Genomic DNA, 20380 nt, shown 5'->3' with positions numbered 1-20380 from the left:
TATTATTTTGCACAAAATATTTTTTATTCTGAAACTATTACAATGTAATTTTTTTTTTCATGAGAGAGGGGAACCATTCTAAATGTCAACTTTTTCAGTTGCCTCTGATCTATTACTTTGCATAAATATCTAGCTATCCTATGATAATAATAATGATAGTGGAAACAGTAATATCCATCAATTGAACCCTTCTCAGGAGTTATACACTGAACTAAGTGCTTTCCATAGGTTGTACAGATGCCACCCCACATCCTATCTGCACCTTGAGTTTTATTGTCCACAACAATTGCACAGTAAATAGAATTAGCAAAAATGTCCACAACAACTGCAGTATGAACACAGTAAATAGAATTAGCAAAAATGAAAGATGAGCTTCAAGTTATGCACTTTGTTTTTGAGACAGGGTTTCTCTGTGCAGCCTTGGCTGTCCTGGACTCGTTTTGTAGACCAGGCTAGGCTCAAGCCCAGAGTGATCTGTCTGACACTGCCTCCCTGAGTTCTGGGATTAAAGGCATGTGCTACCATGCCCAGCTCAAGTTATGCACCCTGATGACTACCATGATCAAATCTTACGTGCTGAACTATCTTGTCCTACATAAGAAACAGGTCGCTCTGTCCCTCCACATTACCATGCTGTAGCTAACTCTGCCTTTGTAGCCATCTTGGCTGTCAAATCAACTGTCATGGAACTGCAGTAGCTGTGTTCAAATAGCCCTTTATCTTTCTTAATAGCAGTCCTCCATTTCAGGAGTGCTGAGACTATTAATTTAGATAGAGCAGAGAGAAGCTGTAGAGATATCATGTTTAGTGAACAGGTAAACTTTATTGTTTTTATGAAGAAGCAAAAATATCAATCTGCTGAGCTTGTTAATATCTAAAGGGAGAATAAATCTTTGTTCATTAAATTGTGAAGTAGGAAAATGAATTCTTAATAGTTTTGTTGTCACACCGAAGAAAAGTATTACTTAAAATAAGAAAGACATTCCAGTTATGTAACAGAGACATGAGCAGAAAATACCTCGCATCTGACAAAAGTGTGTTGTGTGCGAAGCACTGAGCCTGGGCAATGACTTCATCAGAGGATACCAAGATGAAGGACACCAAACCATGTACTTAAAGTAATAGGGACGTATGAAGGCATAGGGATATGTTTAGTTGAGACACTAAAAAATTTCCCGGAGAAGATACAGTTGTATGTGACTAGGCTGCTGTTCTGTTTCTAGCAAAATTGAAAACACTGATTAAAGAGAAAAATGTGCTTCAACCAGTGTTTAGTTGCAGTGAAACTTAGAGCTCCTGCTGGACCACACCTAGGAAACCCAAATTCATAAGTGCACGGATTGTACTATCAGGACATATGAAAGACAGATCAACTCTGGTACAGTGCAGCCTCATCGAGGTGAATTTCATAATCAGGTGACATGCACAGAATGAATAACCAGAAAGCCTAGGGGGCAGCCATTTTTTGCAGTGTTTTTACTATTGCTTTTGGCCAAAATAAAAAAATTACCTGGAAGAAGAAAAGTTAGAGTCCTATTAATAATTGTGTATTAATAATACACAATGTATCTGCCTTTTCTTCATGTTTGATATATAAATGATTATGTTCATGCTACATTTTTACTTCTAATACAACTTTATATCTCAGGTTCTTTGTCAGAGAATGGGTAAAATGGACAATAAATAAGCATTTACCTGGTGTTTGATTGATTAATCTGATCATTGCTCAGTCATGGAAATCCTTGACTACTGTTCTGAAATAAAATTTGCTGAAGCTGCAGTTGATGAGTTTCCCAAATACTTTACAGATCAGGCTGTAAACACATGGAGAAGTTTCTCATGGATTGATGAGAAAAAGTAGAATTATTCATGGAGCATGGCAAGCTAGTAAAAAGGATTTTGTAATATATTTGTTAGAAAGTTGGGACACCATCCTGGGTGCTATCCAGAAGCAGTAACCAATAAATTAGAAGAATTTGTGTTGACTGTGTAGAAAAATATAGTGGTGGGTGGATCAAAAAGTAGCATGTTTGCCTTGTAAGAATGAGGACCTATGTTCAAATTCCCAGAATCCAGGGCTGGGTATAGTATTATCTGTTGGTTATCCAGAGCTCATATGGAGAGATGAGATACAGAGGCAGGAGAATGCTTGGAAGTGCTCTGGCCAAATGGCCTGTTGTATGAAGCAGTGAACAGCAAAGATACCCTATCTCAAACAAGGTGGAAGATCAGGACTGATAACCAGAGCTGTCTAACCCACAAAACCACATATACATGCATGTTTATTATTTTCTGTTGCTTCTGCACCTAAGAATGTTTATCATACTCTTTTGTTTATTTGGTATTAGGACTAATAGTTTTCTTGAGTATATAAATCTTGGCTGCAAGTCTTTCAGGACTTAAAAGACCTTTGTTGCTCCAAGTGCTTCTAGTTTTTAGTGTTTCCACTGAGAAGCCAAATGCTACTCTGATGGATCTGCCTTTATAGAGACATAAACCTTCTCTCTCGACATTATCAGAATCCTTTATTAGTTCTATTAGTAAAATATCATATAGGTATTTTTCTTCTTGTTCTAGTCTCTATGCTTTTTTTGCCTGAATGGGTATCTCTTTAAGAGATCAGAAAGTGTTCTTCTATGATTTTTATTGACATTACTATCTATGCTCTTGTCATAAGATTCTTATTTTATGCCTATAACTCCCAAACTTGTTTTTTTATAGTGTCCTACAGATATTTGGCATTCAATCATATATTTTAAAAATTGTCATTGCCTGCAACACTGATGTTTTAACCGATATAAGATTCATTTACTGTTGAGGCTTTCCAATGAGGTTTTTATTTGACTTACTGAATTTTTATTTCTAGTACCATTTCAGTTTGATTTATACCCAGTATTTCTTGGTCTTTGATGGATTCTAGTTTCAATCCTGAAATGATTTTTTTCTGAATTGATTTTCTAATTCATTCAGCTGATTGTGTTTTCTTAGAATTGAATCCGGAGGTTATTTGCACTCTCTTTCAGTTCACTCACGAGTTTCTTTGTGTCCATTTTGAAATTTTTGAACATATTTATTATAATCATTCTTTTCAATTCTTTGTCTGGAATTTTGTCTAAGTCACTGTCATTGGCAGCCACCACTATGTAATTGTTAATTTTTTGAGGAGACATGTTCTTGGCTTTTCTTGCCACTGGTGTTTGTATGTTGGAGTGACTTGGGGCTTTATATCACAGTGGAATTGAGTGACTAAAGGAGGTTTAGCATCTCCTTGGCTTCACAAGGCTTGACTTGGTTCAGTGCTTCTTAGAGCTTAGTGGGGAAAAACTTGGCATTGACTGTGGTTGGCATAGGCAAACTTGTTCAGAATAGGTCACGGCCTCTGACTTCATAAACCAGAGTCAGTGCAGTGTGGCAAGGGGTTATGCCAGGGCAGCAGTTTCACATGTCCACTAATATTCAGAGCCTGGTTTCATAAATTATTTTGGGACAGTGGTCAGTGTTACGAATCTGTGGCCTCTAAATTCATAAGCTGTGGTGTTTTGAAGAGTGTTGTGCATGTGTGACAGATGTAGATAGATCATGTCCTCTGACTTCTTGTGGTGTTCAGGGCACAGAAGTACGCTAGGGGCAGGGAAGTGACTTCCACACCCATGGCTCCTTCATTAGTCTCTGTCTGGTGTCATTGAGCTCACAAAGTAATAAAAGTATGCCCCAGAGGTACAAGATTGTAGCTCTATAATGTGCTGAGGCAGTGTTAATGCGACAATGGTAGAATGCATGAGAGGCAGGGTGCAGAGGAACTGCTTACCGGTCAGGACCAAAAACAGCCACAGGAAGATGTGTACCTCATAAGTAGATGGTTTGGAAACCTATTAATATATCTATGACCAGTACTGTCAAGGAGGTGGATAAGCATGCCAGAGGAAGTGCCTGGGTGGTACAGGTTTAGTCAAAGTGTGCACCTAGAGCAAAGATTCTTAACCTGTGGGTCATGACCCTCTTGGGTCAAATGTCCATTTCACAGGTGTTGCATATCAAAATCCTGCATATCAAATATTTGCATTATGATTCTTAACAGTAGCAAAATGACAGTTATGAAGTAGCAACAAGAGTAGTTAATGGTTGGGGGTCATTACAACATGAGGAACTGTATTAAAGGGTTACAGTATTAGGATGGTTGAGAACCACTTATCTAAAAGCAAATGGTTTGGGGACCTCTTATATATCTGAGCTGGATACAGAAAGGGCAACCTGGACTCCTGATAGTAGAAGATCATTATTATTCCATCTCCATGTCCAACAAAGGCTCTTGGTGCAATAAACAATTTTTTGAACACTTGTGATATTCATAAAACTATCACTGCTATGCAAAGCTGGATCATTAATTTGATTGTTCTCTCAGTTGCAATGTTAATCAGCAAATGAAATTAATAAAAAGATTTTAAAGTACATTTTAAGTAGCCCTGGCAAATTTTATGGAAAAAAAGAACTTTTTTTTTTTTTACTGAAAACCAGTGCATACATGATACTCTTTTCTTGTTTCCAGGAATATTATTTGCAGTAGATAAAAGAAATTTGGTTAAAATGACCACTGTCCATATAGAGTACAAATGCTTATAGCCTCTCCCTCTATTCATCTACTATCAGTCCTGTTTTTCCCATTGCTAATAGTCTGGTAAAAACTTTATTTGGATTTGATGTGAAATAAAAGAAATGTTGAAACATTACTTACAATTAGAATGTTATTGTAAATAACTAGGACGCATGGAAGGCTTTACAGCATGTTGTATGAGATACTGTATATATTTTCTTATTTCTTACTACTTAGTCCTGTTGTTTTTCCATATTATATGAAGAACAAATTAACCTATATAAATTTACATAGCTAATGTACAGGATAGTTTAGTTGTCTTAATGCAGAAATACTACTCTTTATTCTTCTGTCCCTTCTTTTGTGTACTGGTTGTGTGGTGATAAGCAATACTTTAGAAAAGCCCTGAAACAAATCTAGAGAGAAAGGAAAAGGAGAAATGCCAGCTGGAAACATCTTTTGGTAGATCAGTAGAGACTGACTTTTCTCCTGAATGATCAAATAAAACCCCCAAAACAGCAGGTCTGTGGGAGTTCTAGTTAAACCGAAGATTTGTGTTGAGTATGTATGTGTGTTCGTGTGTGTGTGTTCGTGTGTGTGTGTGTGTGTTCGTGTGTGTGTGTGTGTGTGTGTGTGTGTGTGTGTGTGTGTGTGTGTATTTTTAATCCTTGGACATAGACAAGGTCATTGCAAAAAGGAAAAAGAAAAGTCAGTAAAACCTATCAGTGCGCTAATGAAAACTGAAAGGCTAATCATTCAACATGGAGGGAGGAGGCTGAGAGTCAGAGAGTTTTATATACCAAGACAATGACCAGTAGTACATTTTGCAAGTCAGAGACTTTGAAAAGCTGAATGTCTGTGGCATAAACCAAGAGCATGCACCAATCACTGCTTCCCTAACCCTCTCCACAGGTAGGAAAGACCTAAATCCACAGTATTTGAGTGAACTGTTAGAAAATACTACTTAGTAAACCTTTTAGGAATTAAAACATAACAGTGATAGAGACACTAGTAGTATGATGGAAATCATGCCTGTTGAATTTAATGGTGTCATTTTTTTCAGATTGCTAGCGTACTTGAAAATGTTTATCATGAAGTTTGTAAAAGAATCAATAACAACCAAAAAACCAATATAATATGTCATAGATGCTATAATACTCTACAATTGTGTAGAGTATACATTTTTTTAAGTAAGACCTAATGATTCTTTGGATTTCCTTGGTGTCTGTTGTATATCCCTCTTTTCTTTTAGGTTTTATTTGTTTGGATATTCTCTCTCTGACTTTTAGTTGATTTGGCTAATGGTTTGTCTATCTTGTTGATTTTCTCAAAGAACCAACTCTTGGTTTTGTTGGTTCTTTGTATTATTGTTCTCTTTGTTTATAATTTGTTGATTTCAGCCTGAGTTTGAGTATTTTCTACCATTTACTCCTCTTTGAAGTGTTTGCTTTTTTTTGTTCTTGAGTTTTTAGGTGTGCTGTTAAGTCACCCCTATGGGATCTCTCCTAGTTCTTTATGAAAGTCCTTAGTGATATGAACTTTCCCCTTAGCACTGCTTCTTTTGTGCTCCATTAAGTTTGGGTATTTTGCGCCTTCATTTTAATTAACTCTAGAAAGTCTTTAGTACTTTATTTCTTTATTTATTCCTTGAGCCAGTGGTCCTAGAGTTGGGAGTGTTTTCGTTTCCATGGGTTTATGAACTTTATGTTGAAGAGTTGGGAGTGTTTCCATTTCCATGAGTTTATAAACTTTATGTTGATATTTATGTTGTTGAGTTCCAGCCTTAATCAATGGTGGTCTAATAAGATACAGGGGGTTATTTCAATTTTCTTATATCTGTTAAGAGTTGCTTTGCATCCAAGTATATGGTCAACATTAGAGACGTTTCAGTGAGGTGCTGAGAAGAAGGTGTATTTTCTTGTGTTTGGGTGAAATATTCTGTAGATATTTGTTAGGTCCATTTGATTCATAATATCTATTAGTGTCATTATTTCTTTCTTTGGTTTCTTTCTGAATGATTTGTCCTTTGGTGAGGGAAATGTGTTGAATTCTCCTACTGTGAACATGTATGGTTCAAAGTGTGACTTAAGCTTTAGTAATGTTTCTTTTACATATGTGGATGCCCTTACATTTGGGGCATAGATATTCAGAATTGACACATAATTTTGGGAGACTTTTCCTTCAATGAGTTTAAAGTGTCCTCCTCTTTTGATTAATTTTGGATGAAAGTCTATTTTATTAGATATTAGAATGGCAAATCTTTTTCCTGTCCTTTACTTTTAGGTAATATCTTTCTTTGTTGCTGAGGTGTGTTTCTTTTATGCATCAGAATGATGGATCCTGTTTCGAATCCATTCTCTTAGCCTGTGCCTTTTAACTGGTGAATTGAGTCCTTTGATTTTCATAGATATTAATGGACAATGATTGTTAATTCCTGTTATTTTGATGTTGGTGGTAGTGAGTGTATAGGCATGTACATGTGCACACACGCATGTTTGTGTGTGTGTGTGTGTGTGTGTGTGTGTGTGTGTGTGTGTGTGTGTGTGCCTGTGCTTCTCTTCCATTGTTTTTACTTGTATGTAATTATTTCTTTCCTTTTTGGTGAGGGTCTAATTAACTTCCTTGGGTTGGAGTCCCCTTTCTAATATCTTCTGTAGGGCTAGATTTGTGGCTAGATATTTTTAAAATCTGGTTTTGTCATAGAATATCTTGTTTTCTTAATATATAGTGATTAAATGTTTTGCTGGCGATAGAAGCCTGTGCTGGCATCTGTAGTCTCTTAGAGACTGTAAGACATCTATCTAAGCCATTATGACTTTAAAAGTCTCTGTTGAGAAGTTGGGTGTAATTCTGATAGGTCTGCCTTCATATGTAATTTGGCTTTTTCCCCCTTCCAGCTTTTAATATTCTTGCTTTATTTTATACATTGAGTGTTTTGATTGTCATGTATTGGAAAACTTTCTTTTTTGGTCTAATATATTTGGTGTTCTGCAAGATTCTTGTATGTTTATAGGCATATTTTACTTTAGGTCATGAACATTTTCTTATGTGATTTTGTTGAAAATATATTCTGGAACTTTGAGCAGGGAATCTTCTTTTTCTACTCCTATTCTGCTTAGGTTTTGTCCTTTCTGAGTGTCCCAGATGACCCAAAGGTTTGTGTCAGGAACTTTTTAGATATAACATTTTCTTTAACCAATATATTGATTTCTTCTATTATATCTTCTGAGGTTCTGTCATTCATCTCTTGTATTCTGTTGGTGATGTTTGTGTATGTAGTTCCTGATATCTTATCTAGTTTTCACATATCCAGGGTTTCCTGTATTTCTTTCAGGGCTTTATTCATTTCTTATTTAAAAGCCTTTATCCTCTTCCTAAGTCTAGATTTAAGGTCATTTTCTTGTGCTTCATCTATGTTAGGATAGGGCTTGCTAAAGTTGGATAGCTCTGTTCTGGTGGTGCCAAATTGCCTTGGCTCTTGTTGACTGTGTTTTTATGCTGGCCTTTAGCCATCTGGGTTTTGTATAGATGCTGATTTCTGAGTTTATTTTTGTTGCATGGGTGTTATTTGCATGTTTTCCCATTGGTTTCTCTTTCATTTCTGTCTGCTGGGTTGAGTAGCCTGGAGTTCTGGTGACTAGCTAGTCTTTAGGAACAGTAGAGTATCTACCCTGGGGTGTTTATGGCTTGTGTGGTCTTTGGTGTTTTGGATGCTACCCTTGCCTCTGGAGTTTCTATTCCCAACTTGATCTGGTATAACCTGTGCTGGCGGGCTTCCAGGGTGGCAGACCGAGCTGTAGAATGGAAAATGGAGTCCAGGGTGTAGGGAGCAGTTTAAGGGTAATGGGTGTGTTTTAGTGAATAGAGTGGGCAAGGATCTTACCTCATTGTCCCTGGTGACTGCAGGCCTCCAATAGTACAGGCAGAGTTGTGGGGAGGGAAATGGAGTTCATGGTATGGGGTGCAACTTGCTGTTGTGGGGTATCTTCAGAGGAGTTGGCAGGCCAGCATGGAGGAGGAGGCGCTTACCCGGTGCCTCTGGACACCTGGCAGGCCTCCGATAAAGCAGGCAAAATTGTGGGTTGGGGAATGGGATACATTGTATGGGGGGGCAGATTACTACTGTTGGGTGTACTTTTAAGTATTTTGGCAAATATAAGCTTTGGGGAGGAGTGGCTTGCTTGGTGTTTCTGGTCCTCCCAGAATTCCAGGAAAACAAGCAGAGTTATGGGAATGGAGAACGGGACACAGGGCATGTGGTCTCTTTAAATGTTTCTGTTAGGAGATATGAACAAATATGGGGAAGAGTGTTCTCAAGTAAGGAACAATACTACGGAAGTAGTGGTTTAAAAACAAAAAAGAAAAGAATAAAATAGAAAACTTTTACTGTACAGGAAAATTTCCTTTTGTTTAATAAGGCAAATATTTCAATCAGAGTCAACGATGTTCTACTCTCACATAGCACTCACTCAACCAGATCATTGCGGACCCCTTCGTGAAAGAAAGACATGAAATTTCTATTCATCACCCTGGTTGATGAGCCAGTAGGAATCGGATTTTATCTTATGTTGTTAGGGTCACAAACATGTTACAAACGCATAATCCATATTCCTTCTTGCTGAAATTTACTATATTTAATGCATTTCAAAGGCTAATGAATAATAAAACTGGAAGCCAGTCAACATTCTAGTCTGAAACTTGATGACTCATTCAATCAATTTTTAAAAATGTTTTTAAATGCTTATTCTAGCCCCCCCAAAGCCTGAAGTCCTGCAATTTTGCTTATGTATGCTATCCTTGCAAATCTCATCTCATTTGCATGTAGCATTTTTCAATAAGCTGAGCTATACCAAGGATATAAGTTATCTTTTTTTTTAAACCCTCTTCTAATATATTAATTGTAAAGTATGAACAATAGTATCACATTCTGGTTAACCCATGTTGTCAACAGGTGATATCGCTTTGTAACAACTTAGATTTTCATTAAAATAGCATCAGCATTGAAATTATTTAATGCCGGTTCATTAATATCACTTCTAAGCGTATTGTCACATTAAAAACTCTTTAACCATAACAGAAAGAAAACATTTTAACTTATAAAATTTTATTTTCCTTTTTGAATATTTAGAAAATGCAGTTAAAAAAGTAAAACCCTTTACTCTAATTTTCACCTATAATCATTTTAGAAAAGTACATGTGTAGTTTTCTGTAAAACTAGACATATGACCTGGGTATCTGGTTTTTAAGAGTTTGTAATTATAAACAAAGTAGTATGTGAATAAAATCCTTCCAAAATTTATTTTTTAACAATTATAGGATATGCTTAAGATGTATTTCTTACCTAATACAAGATATGATTTGTGGGCTTTGATGAAGGTGAGTTATGAGATTGTTTATCTAAGACATAGTGATATTCTTTAAAATTTGCTTAGTACTTTAATGAGAAACTGGGAAGGCTGCTTATAGTACAATTTAGAAATGTACCATATCTGTACTGTTTACATCTGCAATCTCACTTAGTAAAGAAATGACTCTGAAAACATACTAGAGCCTTTTTTCTTGTTGTTGTTTGTTTTGATTTGATTTGGAGCCAGTTTTACATACAAAACGGCCTTCTTGCTTTTAGTAGTAGCTAAACTACTATAGTAGTTACTTCACTGCTGCAAAAGTCGTAGCTTGTAGTAGCTGGCCCATCTAAAGATGGCATCTATGTTCACTTACTCTCTATTTGTGTGTGTAGAGGTAGGAGTCAGTTTGATATCACATATCTATATATATCTTATAGGTAACATTACATCAGAAACTTGCCACTCCTAATTGAAGGTTCATATCATATTTTTTGTTATTTACTTTTTGTTTCATTGTTTAGTTTTTGGTTTTTTTTTTCAGAAGAGGGTTTCTCTGTGTAGCCTTGGATGTCCTGGACTTGCTTTTTAGACAAGATTGACCTGGAACTCACAGAGATCTGCCTGCTTCTGCCTCCTAGACTGCTGAGATTACAGGCATGTGCCACCATGCCCAGCAAGGTTCACATTATTAAAGAAAGACCTAGCAGGTTCCAGAAACAGTACTTCAACCACCTCCTGTGTAAGCTCTGCCAGTAGGAAAATGGCAAAAGATGATTTTAGCCTGTAGTGAGTATAGGCAAGTGGAGTTTTATTAATTCCATCTGCTCTCTCTACTTTGCACGTTTTAGTACAAGATATCATCACACATAGAAATGTGGTCTATTAAACATTAATATATCAATTTTAGCTTAGACTTCCTAATTGGTTTAATTAATTTTATACAGATATTGAGTAATTGTATTTTGTCAGGCTGAACAAAAGAGATTTTATTAAGGATATCAGTCTTCTTGGCCAGAGTGAGAGAACGCATCACACAATACTAGTCCTCAAAGCAGGGAAAAAAGTCCTGCCTCTGCTCCATGGGGAAAAATTAATATCATGGGACATTTTAGATGAATTTTTAAAAGAACCGTAGGTAGTTTTAAAAATGTACTTGTAATTTACATATTCACTTTACATCCTGATATTGTTAGGTCTCCTTTCCTTCAGGTCTCACCCTCCTGTTTTTTTCCCCATCCTCCCTCCCCTTCTCCTCAGAACAGGGGAGCCCCACTACCAACCCACACTAGCACATCGCATTGCATGAGGACTGAGCTCATCCTCATCCACTGAGGGCAGGAAGAGCAGCCCCATTAGGGGGAATTTAGACAGCACCTGCTCAACACACGAGGGAACCCACACAAAGATCAAAATGCCCATCAGTCACAAAATGGTCCTCTGAGAGATCCCAGCTTCTGATCTAATCAGATGCTGAGACTCACAGCCAACCATCGGGCAGAGCTCTGGGAGTCCTGTTGGAAGAGTGGGGGTTGGGGAAGGATAGGAGGGACCTGGAGGAGAGGCCACTTAAAGACCAACAGAATTAACAAACCTGGGTCCATGAGGCCTTACAGAGAGACAGAAGTACCAGCAAAGAACATGCATGAACTGAATCTAGCCCCCTACATACCTAGATTTAAAAGTAACTTTCTTCTTCATCCTTTTCATATAAAAAATCACTTAGAATAAAAGTAAGTGTATTTAGAAACAATTTATAGTACATGTAAGTTCACTTTCTGTGGTGGTTTGAGTGAGAATGGCACCTACCACCCCCCGACCCATAAGCTCACATATTTGAATACTTGGTTCCCAAATGGTGGAACTATTTAGGAAGGATTAAGAGGCTTGGCCTTGCTGGAGGAAGTATATCACTTGGCATGGGCTTCAAGGTTTTAAAAGCTCATGCCTAGCCCAGTCTCTCTTTCAGCTACTTCTGCAGGGCTATGGCTGCCCGCTTCCGTGCTCCATACCTAGAGAGAGTAGACTGACCCTCTAAAAATTTTAAGTAAGCCCCATTTAAACACTTTGTTGTAAAATTGCCTCAGATGTGGTGTTTCTAGTACCCTGGTTAGGACACCTTCCTTCCTTTCTTTTAAAGGTACAGTATTATACCCAAACACTCAACTTCCAATTCAAAGATTTGCTTTCTGTCTTGCTGTTGTTGCAGTTGCTGCCTAAGGTTTCATGGGATGAATTAGAATCATCATTGTTTTATTGACATTACCAATTAGTTCAAATGCAAATCAACAGCATTATAGCCAGAATCACAGGACTCTGAAGACTGTGAAGTAGAGATGGTGCGTGGGCACATTTTGTTGTAACATATTGCTGATGTTTTAAATAGAAAAACATCTGAAATGGAAAGGCAAAGCTAACTACCTTGCTTTTTTTTTTTTTTAATATTTCTGTCTCACCAAATCCTAGTGGTTATTCCCACCTACATGTGTCCCTAGATACCATTATGTCCACTGACTTCAGTGGAAAGAAAGCTGAATATGGCTGTTGTCATAATGCATCAGACTCATAATGTCTCAGAGTCAAATGTTGGCTCTGATACAAAGCAGAGGCATGAAAGAGATTTGCAGGAAAGGAATGGTCAGAGACTATCAGATTCCAAGCAGTGCTCCCCAAAAGGCACGAATCTGGTACTATAGGCATAAAGAATAAATATGATCACGTCAATGACGAGGAAAAAGGGGCAAGGTGTTGGAACCCACTGCCAATGTGTTAATGGGATTTTGAAAATATCTATGGATAACATTGTATAATTTATATACTACAGTGGGCAAATATTTACACAATTTTATACAAATTAAGTGGCATAACTTGCACATTCTTCATTTCATCCATGTTGACCATGGGTCAACAGAATATTATACATATGATAAGGTATTGGATGTATAGTTGACTCTGTCTCATTTAAAGAAAAGTATTTCCCAGTGGACATTGAAGATTATTGCTGATACATTAAAGACTTCTTATTCTTAATTTGTAGTTCAGGAAGAATTTACCCAAATTACTTTCTAACTTCTATTTCAAGATGTAAAAGCATTATTTTCTGTTTGAGATTTTCACTAGGAACTTTAGAATCAACATTTAAAATGGAGGGGGAGGCAGAGAGTTCAGAGTCTATCTAGCCTTTAAATTACGGGCAACTAGTCAGATTCTCTTATGAACCAGACTTTTGGGCAAGGTTCAAAAGAACATTGGAATAACTATTGGTTTTATGGACCAAGTAGTGATATTTGTTTCCGTTTTATTTCTCTTTGGAAGAGAAAGAAAGAAGAAAAAGAAAATTGAAAATTACTCAACCTGTATAAATTACCTCCAAGAATTTGTTTAAAGACTTTAAAAAAGTATTTTAATCAGTCATTTTACTAGATGGATAAGGGGAAAGCTCTAGCCATCTGTACCTCCTGATTTTGGAGGCCACAAATGAAGCAAGCCTTCCCTTTGAAACTGAACCAGTATAATAGGCTAATGACTCAAATCTCATTCCCCATAACATGAATTTCTCAAGCTGTTTTACTTAACAGAATGAGCTCATTATGTGTTCTCCTATGGACAGAATAGAAAGGCAGCATGATGCTAAATGGCTATAAATCCTTAGACGAAGATACTAATCCTATGTTGGATTGCTCCCACTAGCCATAATGGTGGAAATAATTAGGGATTTATATTTTAGCAGCTGCAATAAGCTGACAGCTAAGGGAAACCAACAAGATTTTTAAAAAAGGAGGAAAACAAAGATTCTTCAGATGTCAGAACACTAGGAGATATCTGGGCATTTACACAGATCCACACACTGATCCAATGGCCCAGCCATAGTGCAATGTGAAGAGCACGGCTTTAGACTCTAATCGCCTTGTTTCAAGGACATTCTGAGCTTCAGTTTTCTTAACAGTAAAATGGTATCTTATCATACTTACTTTGGGGGGTTATTGAGCCAATTAAATGAGTAGTTATAAAGCATTTAGCAAATTGTCCGGTGCTTATTAAGTAGATTTCAAAGATAATTGTTATTATTAGCATTACTGCAAATATCTTACTTTGACTTATTATGTTGTAGCTTATGATGTTAAGTTGGGAATGAATTATGAGACGAAGGAAATACATGAGTGAATACTTACTGTGTACCCACTGCATGCCAGCATTGGGCACACACAAATGCAAATGAGCCCTCCAAATTCAGCGACTTACAAAAAATTGGAAGTTAATAGGGGAAGAAAATAAACACATAAGAAGAGAAAGAGTATAGCAAAAGCCAGACTCTAGCTTCAAAGACATAGGTGGTAGAAAGTCACATAACGGATCTTCATTGAAAATGATACAATTAAATAAGAGTGTGATTGAAAGCAAGGAATCATTTTATTAAAATAAAGGATATTAAAACAAATTCAGTAAGTTGTTCAAAGTTGCACTATGCATGACAAAGCTAGAAATAGCTTCAAACACTGTTTGACTCTAAAACCTAATCCTTCATAGTTTAATTGGATTTAGCAGAGAGAAATAACTTGGTGCATGGACTGGAATATGGAAAAACAGATAAAGGCATACAGGACTTTTCGTGAGTAGAAGTTCAATGTACCTATTGAGTTTGATAGGCTAAACTTTAAGAATATCTATGGAGTGATCAAAATGGAAGCTGGAGAAAAATGAAAACAAGTTTATTGTTGATACATCTGTAAGTGAATCATTAAGCACTTCACTCACATATTCATCAGTTCATTTAATTGTAGTTCTGGTTGCTCTAGGTGAGTTCGTAGCATAGGAATGAGTAAACCAAAGACAGTGCCTATTTCCAGGCACTGCTCCTACCAAGGTAAATATTATGACCAATAAGTGTATTTAGTAGTGAATACAAGGCTTTCAAGTTATGATGAATTCAGTGAAGACAGAGGACCATAGGAATTTCATAATGACTGCAAAGATACTATCTTTGCAAAGTATCTAAAGATACTCTTTTAGAAGATGACATTTGTTATCCATTTGCTTAGAGAAGTTATTGAGAAAAAGAAAGAGCTTTGAGGATGAGTTCCAGTTAGAACCAAGACTCACATGGTTCTGAGGGCTGAAAAGTCTCATGTGCACAAGGGAATTTAAATGTAATGCCACTTTGTCCAAAAATTTCTAATCATTCTCTTTCATGTCATTGTGCTCAATACTTTTGAAAAATAGTGAATTATATAAATATTATATTCTTTATAGTATATATTATTTATTTAATTCTTTTATATAATATAAAAGAATATAAATATAATTTATATTTTTATGTATTCACTACTCAAATAGCACCCCAATGGGACCAGAGAACTTTGTTTTGTACCCAATTTTTAACACCTCACATCTAGTGCATGTGTTCCACAGCAGGCAGCTACAAATGTTAAATTAATATATGTGTAATTGAATTACTCAGTACCAGTTTTCCACAGAATATTGAGGTCTATCATTCTAGATCTGACTCTATCAGCTAAGTGCTATGTGTGTTCTCCAAGGAGTCATTCTCCAAATGATTTCTCTCTGTATTTTATAGTGCAGGCAAGTCATGCAAAAACCGCCTAACAGTGAACTTGCCTCCTGAGGTAATTTGTAAGGAGTAGAAAACAAAATAAAAAATTAAGTTGCAATCATCTATAACTCAATTATCAGAGGCTACTATGTTGCAGTGAGATGAAATATAATCTTATTGTCCTACGTGTTTACAATGTTGGACATCCTTTTTATTGAATAAAAACTACATTAGTAGTGACAGCAATCTTCATGTAATATGTATTCCAGCATATTACACAGATGTTTTAAAATAAAAACTGGATCTACTGTTACTCTGACTTCAGCTTCCTAAACTGTAATTTACATGTGAATATGAATTGATTGTGTGTAAATTTCCACTGACAGGGTGCTCCTTTCTGTCACATAAATTTTTTGACCAACAAAATTCTTTAAATGATAGATGAAAATACCAAGGTAGGAGAGTTGTATAGATAGAAATTAGGTAACTCATAATAGCCTCTACCATAAAGTATGCCAAAGACAGAATACTTTCTAATAAAATGGTTTTTAAAAAATGCTTCAGAAAATGTATTAGGGGTGAGGTAAATGCCATGGTGGTTGCTACAAATGCATAAAAATTAAATGCTTTGTGGCTAAATTTTATGATTGCTAATCCCTGATATCATAATGTCATATATTTGCTGAGCATAGAGTACATCAATTACAACTCAGATGCTCTTTTCTCTGCTTCTGTCCATATGATGGAAGCAATGCTGGTAGTGGAGGTCATGAAGAGAAACTACCATGTCTGGAAAAGTAAAATCTGTTTTTCAAACTTTCCAAATCTTAAGCATTTGGACACAATTGTCTGGGCCTGTAGTTTTGTCTTCCATTTGGGCAGTTAGATACACCAATGTCAAAGAGGCTCATAACATGATAGTGAGTTTCAACCTAGTTCTTTTCTTTGGCCTATATTGTAAGAACATAGTGAGTATTTCAGTGCCTCACTGTTACCATTCATTATGGATTGACTTGTGGATCCTTGTTAAGTTCCAGATTGCCTGAGCAGACAGTCTTTACTGTTGATGAAGGAAGATATGAGACGGACCACATGGCATGGCCTTTATTGAAAGTTAAGTTGAGTTTCCCTGGATCCACTGTGAGGTACCCAGGATGGGCAGCAGCGAATGAGAGAAAACAAGAAAGGACAGTCAAAACAGGCATGAGTGCCTACTAAACTCTAGCCAGAAAGAAGACAGAGTTTACCGCAGGAGACCATGTTCTATATAATATGAATTAAGGGACATTTGTGTTCAATTCTGGATCATCAAAGAAGCTGAATGAAGTCTGGGTCCTTGAGCTGGCTTTAGTTTTCACGCTTATTGGGAGAGTCATGGGCATCTCAGACAAGGAAGATGCTGGTGCTCACATGTGCCTTTTATTTCTGGCGATTCCACTGTGTTTGTTTGATGCCCAGGCTTCTGGGCTTTCTCCCAGAATAAATGAGCTGCTTGGCTCAACTTCATCCTTTGTAATGTTTGAAAATTCTGAGAAAAAAAAAACCCAGTGTACCATCATTCAGTGACAGCCTTGTTTAATTACAGAAAGCTATTTCATCCTTGCAGCATTTCATTTTCTGTAGGCATGGATAGAAGAGAGTTTAGAATATGCATAGACAAATTCACAATAGATCATTACTCCAGTTGCTGACTGAAAATACATGATGGAGGAATATGATGCCATAATATAGGTAATAGCAATAAGATATTGTGGTATACAGGAGACTGTTAAGAGGAGTTGGCTACATAAGTATTTGCTACAACCCAGGTCCTTAAAGTGGAGATATTCCTTTTTTTTTTTTTTTTTGTGGTAACCAACCCTTTTTAATGATGACAACAGTTATCATGCGTAAAATGACTAAAAATCACCCACCCACCCATTTTTGGGAGATTGGGTATTGTTCTCTTAAATTTGATCCCTGCTGTTTGGAGCTAGAGTTTTCTTTTGGGGGGGACCCAAGAAAAATTGGGATAATGTCCAGTCTTAAGAAGACCAGCTATAATATTTGTTGTCCAGTCTCTGTGTGGTGCGAAAGTGCATATTGAAGTCTGGGCTGGAACAGTCTGTGATGCTGGATGGTCTATTCTTTACAGGAGTCATGACATCCTCATGTTTCATAGGCTGGTGGTCCCTCGTTTGTTTTTCTTACTGGTAAGAATCAACAGAATGAAAAAAAAAAAGAATTGAGGACACAAGACTCTGACTTTTCTGGACAGTGTCATGTGCACAAACAGATGGCAGACTGTGTCATAGGGCTTGAGGGCGACACCAAGATCAGAAAAGAGGAGTGAAATGAACAGGAAATACGAAAGCACAAGACAGCAGAATGAGTGTCAGATGGGCATTCTTCCTTATGGCCCAGGTCATGAGCACTGAATAGCTATTGTCCATGGGACCTAGGCTGCTCCAGGATCATGATGCTGTCTATGATGCAAGCAAATTGCCCAGCACAAGGAATGGGCATTTGCCTCTATCTTTCTGTGCCAATGAGTAGAGATTCCTGGTACTGTTAGTATCAAGACTGCATGGCAGATAACACAGTAGGATTATGACGTAGTCACTGACGAGAAGAATAGTGTTTTTATGTAAATTCCATACAAGAGCATCACTATAAGTATGCTTCCCAAGTTCACTCAAAATATGGATGTTTGCTCATGGTGTTTTACATGTTTCTTTTTTCCATTCAATTATTTTTTTTTTAGGCATTCATTTAATTTGTAGTTACTGAGTATCTCTTATGTGCTAGATACTGTACTAATTGTTTTGCAAGCATTTACTTGTAGGCATGGATATTTTATGCCTGGGAAAGAGGAACATGGAAAGTGTTAGTAACGCTCCTAAAGGCACTCATCTGGTAACAGTAGAACTGAATACTGAACCCATGTCTGTTTGACACAGAAAACTATAGCAACTACTTCATATTGCCCCATTTACCATAACCTTTCTGTAAAACTCTGACTTAGCATAATTGACAAATAGTAACTTTCATATTTGAGGATATGTTGTTTGAATGAATTTCTCTTAGCTATAGATTCATGTTACAGATGCAAATGTTTATGACTTCATTTTCAAAGCATTATTGTATATAAGAATGTAACTTATCCATTAATTCAGTGTAGAATATTGCCATTCCATGGTTTCTGTATCTCCAGAGCACACGGGATAACAAGATTAGTAACTTAATTTTTGCTATCAGTGTAAAAATATATTTTTAAGAATGTGAGGCACTGGATATCCGAAAACTTATTTGTTGATTTTCAACCCTCTGTTGTGTCAATGTACCACAATTTCATTATCTATTTTTCAATTGATGGATATGTAGGATATTTTCATTTTCTGACTATTGTGAGTAGAACAGAAATGAATATGAGTTAGCATGTATTTCTATTGTAAGATACATAGTCTTTTAGATATATGCCCAAGAGTTATATAGTTGGATCGTGTGATAAATATATTTCCAGAAAATCTATATGGATTTTCATAGTGGTTATACCAGTTTTCACTCTTATCAGCAGTGACTAAGTGTTCCCATTTCCCCATATGCAGACCAGAATCTGCTATCATTAATTTCTTTGATCTTGGCCATTCTGACTCAGGTAAAATGAAATCTCAATTTTAATTTAATTTAATTTTAATTTTAATTTCTCTGATAAGTAATGGTGTTGAACGTTGTAAAGACTATTTATTGGCCATTTCTCTTTCATCATATAGGTATGATGAAACAGATTATTGATTATTATTTATGCACAATAAATATATATTATTGTATAATATTATTATTATTAATCAAATAATAAAAGCCATCAATTACCAAGGGGTTAGAGAGAGTAGCATGGGAAGATTTACAGGGAAGAAATGGAAGAGGGAATACGGTAATTATGTTTTAATTTAAAATATATTAAACAAAAGAAAATAAATTTTTCTTTTTCATCTTTCTTTTCTTCTCTCTCGCCATTTTCAATTTATCATGCCCTCCTTTGCTCTATCTTCTTCATCCTCCCTCTTTCCTCCCTCGCCCTTTCTGTATCTTCAGTTTACTTCTTCCTTCCTCTTTATGATAGTGCTATATTGATTTCTATTTGCCAGAATATATGTAATCATAGGAATCAGAAAAGTAAAGAGTTTAGGATTAGAGCTGCTAGAAGTGAACACTAGTGATTACACCTTCAGAAGTGTCTGTCACTAGGGCTAGGCAGGATGTCCTTCCAGATGCTTATGAATATATTTCTTTTCACAGAACACGTTGATTATTTTTGCTACTCTGTAATTTTCTTCCTCCTGTTAATATTATGTGATAAGTAAGCTTCCGTTTTCCCTTTACTGCAGCACCATTTTTAAGAGTGCGTGGTCGGCATTATTTTTGTGAAGTGATATATTTTGCCAACCTTTTTCCTTGGGATATTTATGTGAGTTTTTGGCATTTTACTGTTTTAATACAGTCATTGGTGTCTTATATGTTGAGTTTCTCTTTTTAGCTGTAATTTCCGAATTTAATAGGTTTTTCTAAAATATGTACAATTTTCCGTAGGGCACCTATTTAAGGTCTGCCATAATTGACATGGGCTCTGAGACTGAGCTAAATTCCCCCTGCTCCATGCTTTTAAGGAGAGAGAAAAACTATCTTAAACTAACTACAGGTGGTAGTGGGTGTGACATTCTAAGGCTTCTAGGATTGGGCTTGTGGATTAAAAGTAGAGTGCTGGCCTAAGATACACAAGGCTGATATTCAAGTTTCTACAACAAAGTAAATGTGCATGGGGTGTGGGGGATTTATTTACAGGTTCTTGATGCCTATCAGTCTCTGTAACATGTAACTATATTTGTGAGGAAACTGAATTCTGACCTAGTTGGC

The 20380-nt window shown here is 36.4% G+C and overlaps 1 protein-coding gene across 3 annotated transcripts in view; it reads left to right on the top strand.

Moving 5' to 3' along the window:
- GABRB2 (gamma-aminobutyric acid type A receptor subunit beta2) overlaps positions 1–20380 on the top strand; it is a 213610-nt gene that overhangs the window by 71626 nt on the left and 121604 nt on the right. The gene's annotated exons all lie outside the window — the stretch shown is intronic.

This window comes from Acomys minous (assembly GCF_964271855.1).
Source record: "Acomys minous genome assembly, chromosome: 16".
Classification (NCBI taxonomy): domain Eukaryota; kingdom Metazoa; phylum Chordata; class Mammalia; order Rodentia; family Muridae; genus Acomys; species Acomys minous.
Note: the sequence above shows the minus strand (reverse complement) of the source record. Positions and strands in the feature narration are given on the sequence as shown.